We start from the raw sequence: 9236 nt of genomic DNA, 5'->3' as shown, positions 1-9236 counted from the left end.
AGGTGAATTGAGGTCGACAGCACAGGTGTTCCAAGGTCGAGGTTGTTGTTGTTGTAAGTGCACGCTCTCAGCGAATGTCAAGGTTCACAGGTGCTACTCGTGACAGGACCACGTGGTTTATGGTTTTCCAAGTGAAAAAGTTAATGTTTTTCCAAGTGAGAAAGTTCATGTTTTTCAAATTATCACTGACAAAAACCATAAAAAATACATAAATTGCTGTTGACATCCGTGAAAGTGAGAAGGTTTCTGTTTTTCTATTCTCAGTGAGAAAATGATAAAACAGACATAAACTGTTGATGACATCCATGAAAGTGAGAAAGTCTCTGTTTTTCAAATTCTCACGGACAAAAACCATTAAACATACATAATTTTATGTTGACATCCGAGAAAAACATCAAATAAATTTAACAACACACATATCCATCCATGAAAACAACCATAAATGTGACAAAATTCATGTTTTTCCAAGTGAGAAAATTCCTGTTTTTTCATTCTCACTGAGAAAACCATAAACCACGTGGTGTAGTCACGACTGGCACCCCCATCTCTACTGATGTTGGTATAATGTATTATTTTTTTGCTGTTGTTGTTGTTTAGACCAGGGCACTTTGCATCGAAGGAGTTGTCGTAGGAACTTCTAAAAGGGCTCATTTGATTGAAAATAGAAAGGGTTGATGCCCTTTTTAATAGTCGAAAGTGATTGGAGGAAAACTAATCCCCCTCCCACGCCCACCCTCCTTATTATTTGACTTTATGTTTAAAAACTAAATGTTGCCTTAAGATCAAATAACAAGTCTTTTTGCTAAAGTTAATTCCAAATAAAACATCTCCGTAGTATCCCAATAATGAATAAGTGTTTTATGTTCAAGCTTCCAGTTCTAATTCTGCTCTTAAAATTTAACTTAGTCAAAATACGGTAGCGCACGTGTTCTCAAGTTACAAAGGAAAGTAAATAGATTTTTTTGCGATTAGTATCAAGTTTTCCATTTCAGGTCAACTAGAAGAGGTATGAAACTAAATTAAACACTTCTATTTGTGTCCAGATTTTTAAGAGGGTGTATGTTGTTAAAAATTGCTGAAAATTTTTCTCCAGAATACAAATAACAGGCCAAACTATTAATCTTTAAAAAAACGAAAAGATTTTAAGTATTATTTTCTTTTTGTCTGAAAAGACTATGTCAATATAAAACGAACAAAAATTAACTAAAAAAACTTTTTCCACAAAATAAGTTTTTCAAAGAAAAGTAAAGAACTCCATTAAACAAAAATGAGCAAAAATAAAATCAAATAATCTGCCAAGTCCTATGCCCTCCCAAGGCCAGATCATAATTTGCACTTTACTGAAAAAAATACAAATGAATGTGCATTGTCAGTTTAATATACATATACTGATATTTAGTAATCAAAATCTTAATATTGTTTTATTTATTAAAGTTATAAAAGTAAAAGCATTTATATTTTTTTAAGTAAATTGCGAATTATGATCTGGCCTTGGGAAGGCATAGGGGTTTTGAGCCCAACTTATGTTAATTTCTTCTCGTTTCGAGTTTAACTTGCTTATTTATTGTAATTTCTGTTCGTTTTGGGTTTCATTTATTTATCGATGCTGATTTGTGGTAGTTTCACGCTTGGTAGATTATTTGATTTTATTTTTGCTCATTTTTGTTTAATGGAGTTCTTTGCTTTTCTTTGAAAAACTTATTTTGTGGAAAAAGTTTTTTTAATTAATTGTTGAAAAAGGAGAAACACTCCCAAAACATAAAGTGATCTTAATGAAAATATCTCCATCAGATTCAACAAACCAGAAAACCTTACTGTAGATGTTTCAAGCACCTATGTACAAAAATGTGGAATTATGCATTTTTTGTCAGAAGAAAGATCACAAATGCGTGTTTATTTGTTTTTGTTTGTTTTTTTTCCCAGGGGTGATCACCTCGACCCAGTGATTGTAGGAGTTCGTGAGAAGGCTCATTTGGTCGGAAATCAAAAGTAAAGTTTTAGGCCCTTTTTAAGTGACCAAAAATATTGACGGGCAGCTAGCCCCCTCCCCCCCTCCCATGCTCATATTTTCCCAAAGTCACCCGACTAAATTTCTGAGATAGCCATTTAGTTCAGCATAGTCGACATATCTAATAACTATGTCTTTGAGGATGACTTAACACCCCCCCCCCCCGTCCCCCAGAGGAAGGGCTGCATGTTATGAAATTGGCCCATTGTTTACATATTGTATTGGTTATTGGGAAGTAAACAAAGGTGGGGGGTCAGGGTGGGGTTACGTGGGAGAATCTTTCCATGGAGGTATTTTTCGTGGGGGAAGTGAATTTTCCATGGAGGTTGAGCCGTATTTCCCAGATTATAAAAAACGATCAGAATTTAAATAAAAAAACAAGTATTTTTCGACTGAAAGTAAGGAGCAACATTAAAACTTAAAACAAATAGAAATTATTACATATACGAGGGGGAACGCCCCCTCGTCAATACTTTGCTGTTAACGCTGAAGTTTTTTTTTTTTAGTACTTTTAAAAGAGCTATTTATTCTAAAATTAAACAGCCTTTATTCTATTTATTAAACAGCCTTTGTGATTTGGGAGTAATTCTTAAAGAAAAGGGACAAAACTTGACATTTAGCGTAAAGAGTGAGGTATTGACGAGGGTGCGAACCCCCTCATATACATAATAATTTCTGTTCGTTTTAAGTTTTAATGTCGCTCCTTACTTTCAGTTGAAAAAACTTGTTTTTTATTTAACTACAAGTATAAGGCTGTTGGCATAGTGGCATGAGTTTACGGTTACAGCGGTAGCTGCAACCTAGTAAGAGCAAACCACGGCTCATACAAACAAAAATTTACAAATTTTGTGCAAAATAACTGTCCTGTTAGAAAAAATTTCCACTAAAAGCTGTTTCAGGATTTTGACTATTATTTCCATTAAACATAATAGTAAAAGTTTATTGCTAAAAAAAAAAAGAATTTAGAAAAGAGCCTGAAACCCCTCAAAAATTGCATCAGATCAAAATGAAAAATTTACCTATCATTAAAATTTCAATGGTAAAAAAAAATAGGAGAATTAAATAAATAGGAGAATTAGTCACACCTTGAACAGCAAAGAAAGTTCCTTTTTTGTGTGGGACGGACTTATGTGTCTACTTTTTTCTTTTATATTTTGATCCATCCCAATATTGTTCATGTCGAGTCAATGGCCCTAAAACTTTCAAAGAGGGCTTGTTTGAGAGGAATTACAATATCTACTTACCATTTTTAACTAACAAAAAGGGAACGAAACACAGCAAAGTGGTGTTTTCTGCTATTTTTTGCCATAAACACTACTTTTTGCCCAAAAAGGGCAAAAATGCCAGGAATGCAAGTTCTAAGATACCCAATCAATTTGTAATGGTCTAAGACCCTAATAAGACGGTAATCTTCCGGGTATCTTGAGTGGGATACTTAACTAAAATAAAAAACACTATGGTCATCCGGGATGTCAAAAGACTGTATCAAAAATAAATCAGGGATGATTGAGAGTTTTGAGATCATCTTTTCCGGGAATGTTGAGAGGGTTAACAAACAAAATGAAGATATCCTGTTTACATCTAGATTGTCAATATGCAATATCTGCGATATCTCAGAAACAGCCAGGGTTATTAAATTAAAAGTTTCATGTAATATTAATTGGATAATGGACTAAATCAAAAGACACTATATTCATCTAGGTTGTCAAAATAGTGTATCTGCAACACCTGAGGAAAAGCTAAGGTTATTAAGCTGAGACTTTAATGGAACGTTGATGGTATGCTGAACTAAATAAAAAGATATTATGTGTAAAATTTGTTCGAAAGGGATACGTGCAAAATCACATCAATGCTTAAGGGTATTCAATCAATCAATCAATCATTTATTACCCACAACTACAAGACAACAGGTAGTACAAGTGGAGTATAAACATAATGATAAAAAAGAAAAACAAAAAAGAACATCAACAAACACTAGCAATTAAATTAAACTAAGAAAAGAACTGTAAAAGACCGTGGTCAGGGCCAATATTACAAAATGAATCTGCAGAAAGCTTTTTGTGTAGGTCACCGAACTTTTGAGTTACATCCGTAACATAGAAATTTTTAACTAGATACCGATTTCTAGTCCATGGCGGCAGAGAAAGAAGAAATTTGCAAAAATTCAAATATGTAACTTTAATCTTTTTTTAAATCCTGCAGCTAAAGAACAGAATGAACACCCAAAAAACAAAGCACAGAATTATCAGAAAAAGTCGAGAGCCATAGAGCTCTTCTGTTATATTTTCCATGGTTTGCTACAATTTTTGAATAACTGAACTGAATTTTTCTTACTGAATCAGCAACAATCTGTTTACGAAAGAAAGCTAGAGAGTTAGAAACAGTAATACCTAGCCACCAAAAGGAAGAGACAGAAAGTACAGAAAATTGATTACATACCAGAGGAATAGACGAAGACAGATTATAAGATAAGAATTCACACTTGTCAAGATTCTAATTAACATCAGAAAATGCCAAAGAAAAGAAAAGCTGGTTATGAACAACAGAATCAAAAGCCTTTGAAAAATCAAGTATACAGAGATATACGCCTTTACCCTTAGAGGAATCAGAAAGTAGAATAGAAGAAAGGACACGATGAGCATGTTGGCACCCCACACCAGGTCTGAAACCAAGTAGATTTTCACCAAAGAAAGAAATGTTTTGATTTAAATTAGGTAAAAGAATGTACTCGAAGACCTTGCTAATATTGCAAGAAACTAAAACTGGGCGGTAAGAAGAGCAATCTGTTGGCGGTTTACCTCTTTTTTAAATTGAAGTCATGCTGCCACACAAAAAGCTTTCCGGGACGACAGAAGATGCCAAGCACATTTGAAACAAAAGCGCAAGATGTGACACAAGTTCAGCACATTGGAGAGTTAGATGTATTTTAGAGATACCATCAGCATCAATAGATTTCGACTTAAGATGATTCAAAGCATTCGAAACTTCACAACGCGATATAGGCAAAACAAAGCGCTGACTTAGAAATCTAGGGACAATTTTAACAAACGCTTCACCAAACTTTCTATGAACAGAATAATTCAAAACGGAGAAAATCTTCAAATAATATGCATGCCAAGAGCTTGGTGGAATAGCATTACTACTTACATCAGAATCGTCTGTTTTACTTGAATTAATTACTTTCCTCCAATCTTTAGACGAAGATGGAAAATCAAGCCCTCGGTATCGGACACTTTTTAGATACTTCTTAAATTCTAATTTAGTTTTCTGTTTAATAAGAAAAACATTACCGGACCTAGGCCGACCACAGTCTATCCAAACTTTTAGCCAAAATTTAGCTTTATTTTTTACAGACCTTAAGGTTAGGGTCAGGCGACCAAAGAGGCTTTTGAGTATTCTTTCGGATTCGCTTTACTGGGACAGCATTTTTTTCAGCTTCTTTCATAGCAGAGAGGATAGAATTATAATATCGGTCTATTTCATATTTAGCATAAATAAAGTTCTGACTACACTGCAAAAGCTGATACGGAACATAAATCGTACTTAGAAGTAAAGCCAATGTTATAAGATAAACAGAAAAATTCGCATCATTCCAATCAAGCTTATAAAACCATTTAGAAAGTACACCACGACTCTTAGACATACTCCCAGAACAAACAACAGACTTTGATAAACAAAAAGACAGCGGAAGAGGATCAAGATCATTCTCGTCAAAATGAACCGTAACTGGCGAGCAGACAAGAGCTGCAGAACAAATAACGTGATCAATGTCTGATTTACTACGTGAATGGTGAATATACGTATAATCATAGGACTTCCGAACAATTTTATAAGCCGGGAGAGAATCAAAAAGCTAACCATTCCTTACATTATCAGAAACCAGTTCGGTATTAAAATCACCAGCAATAACAAAATGAAGCCCGTTATCCGATATCTTTTGAATTAAAGTTTTAAGACCATTACAAGCACAAGAGAAATTCTGAAGTGAACGAATTGAACGATCATTATATGGCAGATACACATTAATTAGTACAACATTACCAAGACACACCGCAATAAAAGTGTCATCTGATTGGAAAAGCACAGGGCTCACACCAGAAATATTTTTCTTAAAAACACATGCTAAGTCGCCAGAAGGGCGGCCACGCGTAATTTTGGGCTGGACGCACAAAAAAAAACATGATCACTGCTTCGTCTCAGAAAATTTTCGCTAAAGGCGGTCAGTAAATGTTCTTGGAGACAAACAACGTCGTAATTAACATACAGATCATCAATAAAAAAGTCCTTGCCTCTCGTTCCATTAATATTAAATGATACTATACTTATGTCCAGATTAATCTCTGAGAATAGACCTTATCAGTGATCTTCTTGATCACAGAGCATCGTCGGCTGTTAGAAGGATGATATCCTCCACAGTTGGCACATTTCGGAGATTCCGTACAACGATCACTGTTGGTAGATAAATGCGGTCCAGCACAACGAGCGCACTTAGGAGTGCTACTAGTACATGCACTTTCCAAGTGCCCAGGGGAACGGCACTTGAAGCAACACTTTGGCAATTGCTTGAGCTCATAAAGACGGAAGTTTTCATACCCAATCTTCACACCGTTTCACAGAAATGATCCTTTAGTAATCGCGTCTGCAAATTCAAGCTTAACCGATTTGCTTGTTCCAAATCGACTAGACCCGATTATACCAAACTAGTTCCTTAGTATTTCAAGGTAAAAATCAGACGGTACTGCTCGAATAACAGCAGTGTATTTTTTAGATAAAACTTTCACACTAGAACCAGGTAGAGCTTCCTTTGCTGATTTGCAAAAATCTTCAGCTGCATATTTCTCAATATTCACCGTCCACCGCTTTTTAATTGCTCGCACTCTGGACACCAGCTGATGACCAGAAATCGAGTCTATTACTGATTTTCACTTTAGAGGGTCACCATGCTCAGGCGGGGGATCGGAGATAAAAATCGTAGTATGCGTATCACACGCAGCAGGTTGGCTAATCACAGGTATTTGAGGAAAGTTCAGATTGTACGAATCAATCTTGGCAGAAACTAGCGAAATCGCTTGCTCAATGCTCGTAAGCTTGGCTGTGACGTGTCTAAACGCTGTAGCCGAGATAACAGGGACTTCTGTTGGCCTTTTGATGACAAAACAAGGGAGCTGTTTTCCATCGGCATCACATTTCTTCATAAAGTCTATAATATCTTGCAGGTGACTGAGAATTGCATTAGTGTCCCTTCTGACAGGGGGATCATTTTCATTCAGAAAACTCCATAGCTTTGCTTTCTCTGACTTAATAGTTTCCAAATCTTTAAAAAAGTCCACTCCTTTCCGTAAAATAACGGCTTCATCAACACCACTTGAATTTTTAAAAACAAAGTTTTTAAAAATGTACGCTCATCTCATTATAAATTCACTTCAAAAATAATTTAAACCAACACACGCGAAGTACACGTGATGGTCAGGCAACGAGCGCTGAATAATAGTAAATTAAGTTCATTAAAGATAAACTTGCCACACAGGTTTGTTTATAATCCAGGAGAAAGCTATTTTTTTCGTCTGCATTGATATAATCCTTTGCAATAGGTTTACACCCAAAACAGGTCTTTTCACCATGAACTCTGAATGAACACTGAATCAAAAGACATTAAATGCATCCAATTTGTCAACATAACCTCATCTCCACACCAAACCTGGTATAAGGTCCCGTCAACGTAAGTAAAGAGCTCAGTTGAAACTTAAAACAATAAAAATTATTGCTTCAGATTTTATACAGGATATATTTACAAAACTAGCTCACATAAACTGATTTATGATATTCCAGTTATCTGCAAAATTTTTGAAACCAGTACTCTACTGAAAACACAATGCCAACTCCAAAAAACTCTATGTTTTATTTGGAGCATAATATTGCACAGCCATCCTGTAAATCATCCCGTCCCCTTCTGTTTCACCAGATATTCCGGACAGCCCATTTTAGGATATCCTCATTAATGAAGACGAGCCAACGGCGGATGAGATCCTTTCAGCCTCGAATAAGCTAAAGAATGGAAAATCTCCAGGTAGTGACCGTATAGCTGGAGAAATGTTCAAGTTATCGATCCGCAGGTCCCTTTCAGTGGGCTTAGTCTTCTTTTCCCTCCTCTGGCAAAAAGAAAAAGTCCCCAAAGACTGGAGAGCAGGAACCATTATTAAATTGTTCAAAAAAGGAGACGCGACAGTCTGTGGCAATTACGGAGCCATCAACCTCCTCTCGATACCCGGAAAACTCTTCTGCATAATCATCCTGACAAGACTTCAAGCTGCTTTAGACCCGCATTTACTTAAGGAGCAACATGGTTTCCGACCAAAAAGATCTTTCGCCGATCTGATATTCACACTGCGCACCATGCTTAAAGAATCAAACGAGTGGAGAAAACATCTATATCTATTGTTTGTCGACTTTGAAAAAGTGTTCGACTCAATAGACCGCCCAATACTATGGAGGATCCTGATCTTCTACGGTATTCCGGAAAAGCTGGTTCGCCTTATCATACCAATGTACGAAGACACCGAATGCTGCGTGAGAACCTCCGAAGGAAATACAAGGTATTTCAAAGTGATGACAGGTGTCAAACAAGGATACCTATTGTCTCCATTCTTTTTTATTCTCATAGTGGACTACATATTCAGGCGAATTGATGGATACGGGATCAAAATTGCAGGCAGACTAGTCCAAGATCTTATCTTTGCAGACGATGTTGGATTGATGGAGAAAGACAAAAGCAAACTTCAAGACTTTTTATGCAAGTTAGCCGAAAGAGCCGAGCAGTTTGGGTTACATATCAACGCCCCCAAAACCAAAGCGATGTCAACCACTAACTCACCGATGAATATACAGTTGGGGACTGTAAGCATAGAGCAAGTCGGCAAATTCCGATATCTTGGTAGCACCGTCTCGTTTAGTGACGATTCCGAAAAGAGCTGAAAACATGAATAGCCCTGGCAAGCTCAGAATTTCAATGACTCCGGCCAGTCTGGAGATCAGCGAAGTACTCACTCCAGGTAAAAAACTTTGCCTTTTCAGAAGCAACGTCCTTTCGATCTTGACGTACGCGATGGAATGTTTAGAACTCACATATGAGCAGGAAAAACGACTCATTTCATATGAAAACAACCGTCTTCGACGTATCATGAACATCAACTGGAAGAATAGGATAACAAACTTGGAAATTCGCCACTTC

The 9236-nt window shown here is 36.3% G+C and overlaps 1 protein-coding gene across 2 annotated transcripts in view; it reads right to left on the bottom strand.

The window, feature by feature from the left end:
• Positions 1-9236, bottom strand: part of LOC148945515 (RNA-binding Raly-like protein) — a 260929-nt gene that overhangs the window by 179937 nt on the left and 71756 nt on the right. The window lies entirely within an intron of this gene.

Source organism: Artemia sp. Qi Xiang Cuo, chromosome 13 (assembly GCF_049724085.1).
Source record: "Artemia sp. Qi Xiang Cuo chromosome 13, ASM4972408v1, whole genome shotgun sequence".
Classification (NCBI taxonomy): domain Eukaryota; kingdom Metazoa; phylum Arthropoda; class Branchiopoda; order Anostraca; family Artemiidae; genus Artemia; species Artemia sp. Qi Xiang Cuo.
The sequence above is the reverse complement of the archived record's forward strand: the minus strand, read 5'-3'. Positions and strand labels throughout refer to the sequence as shown.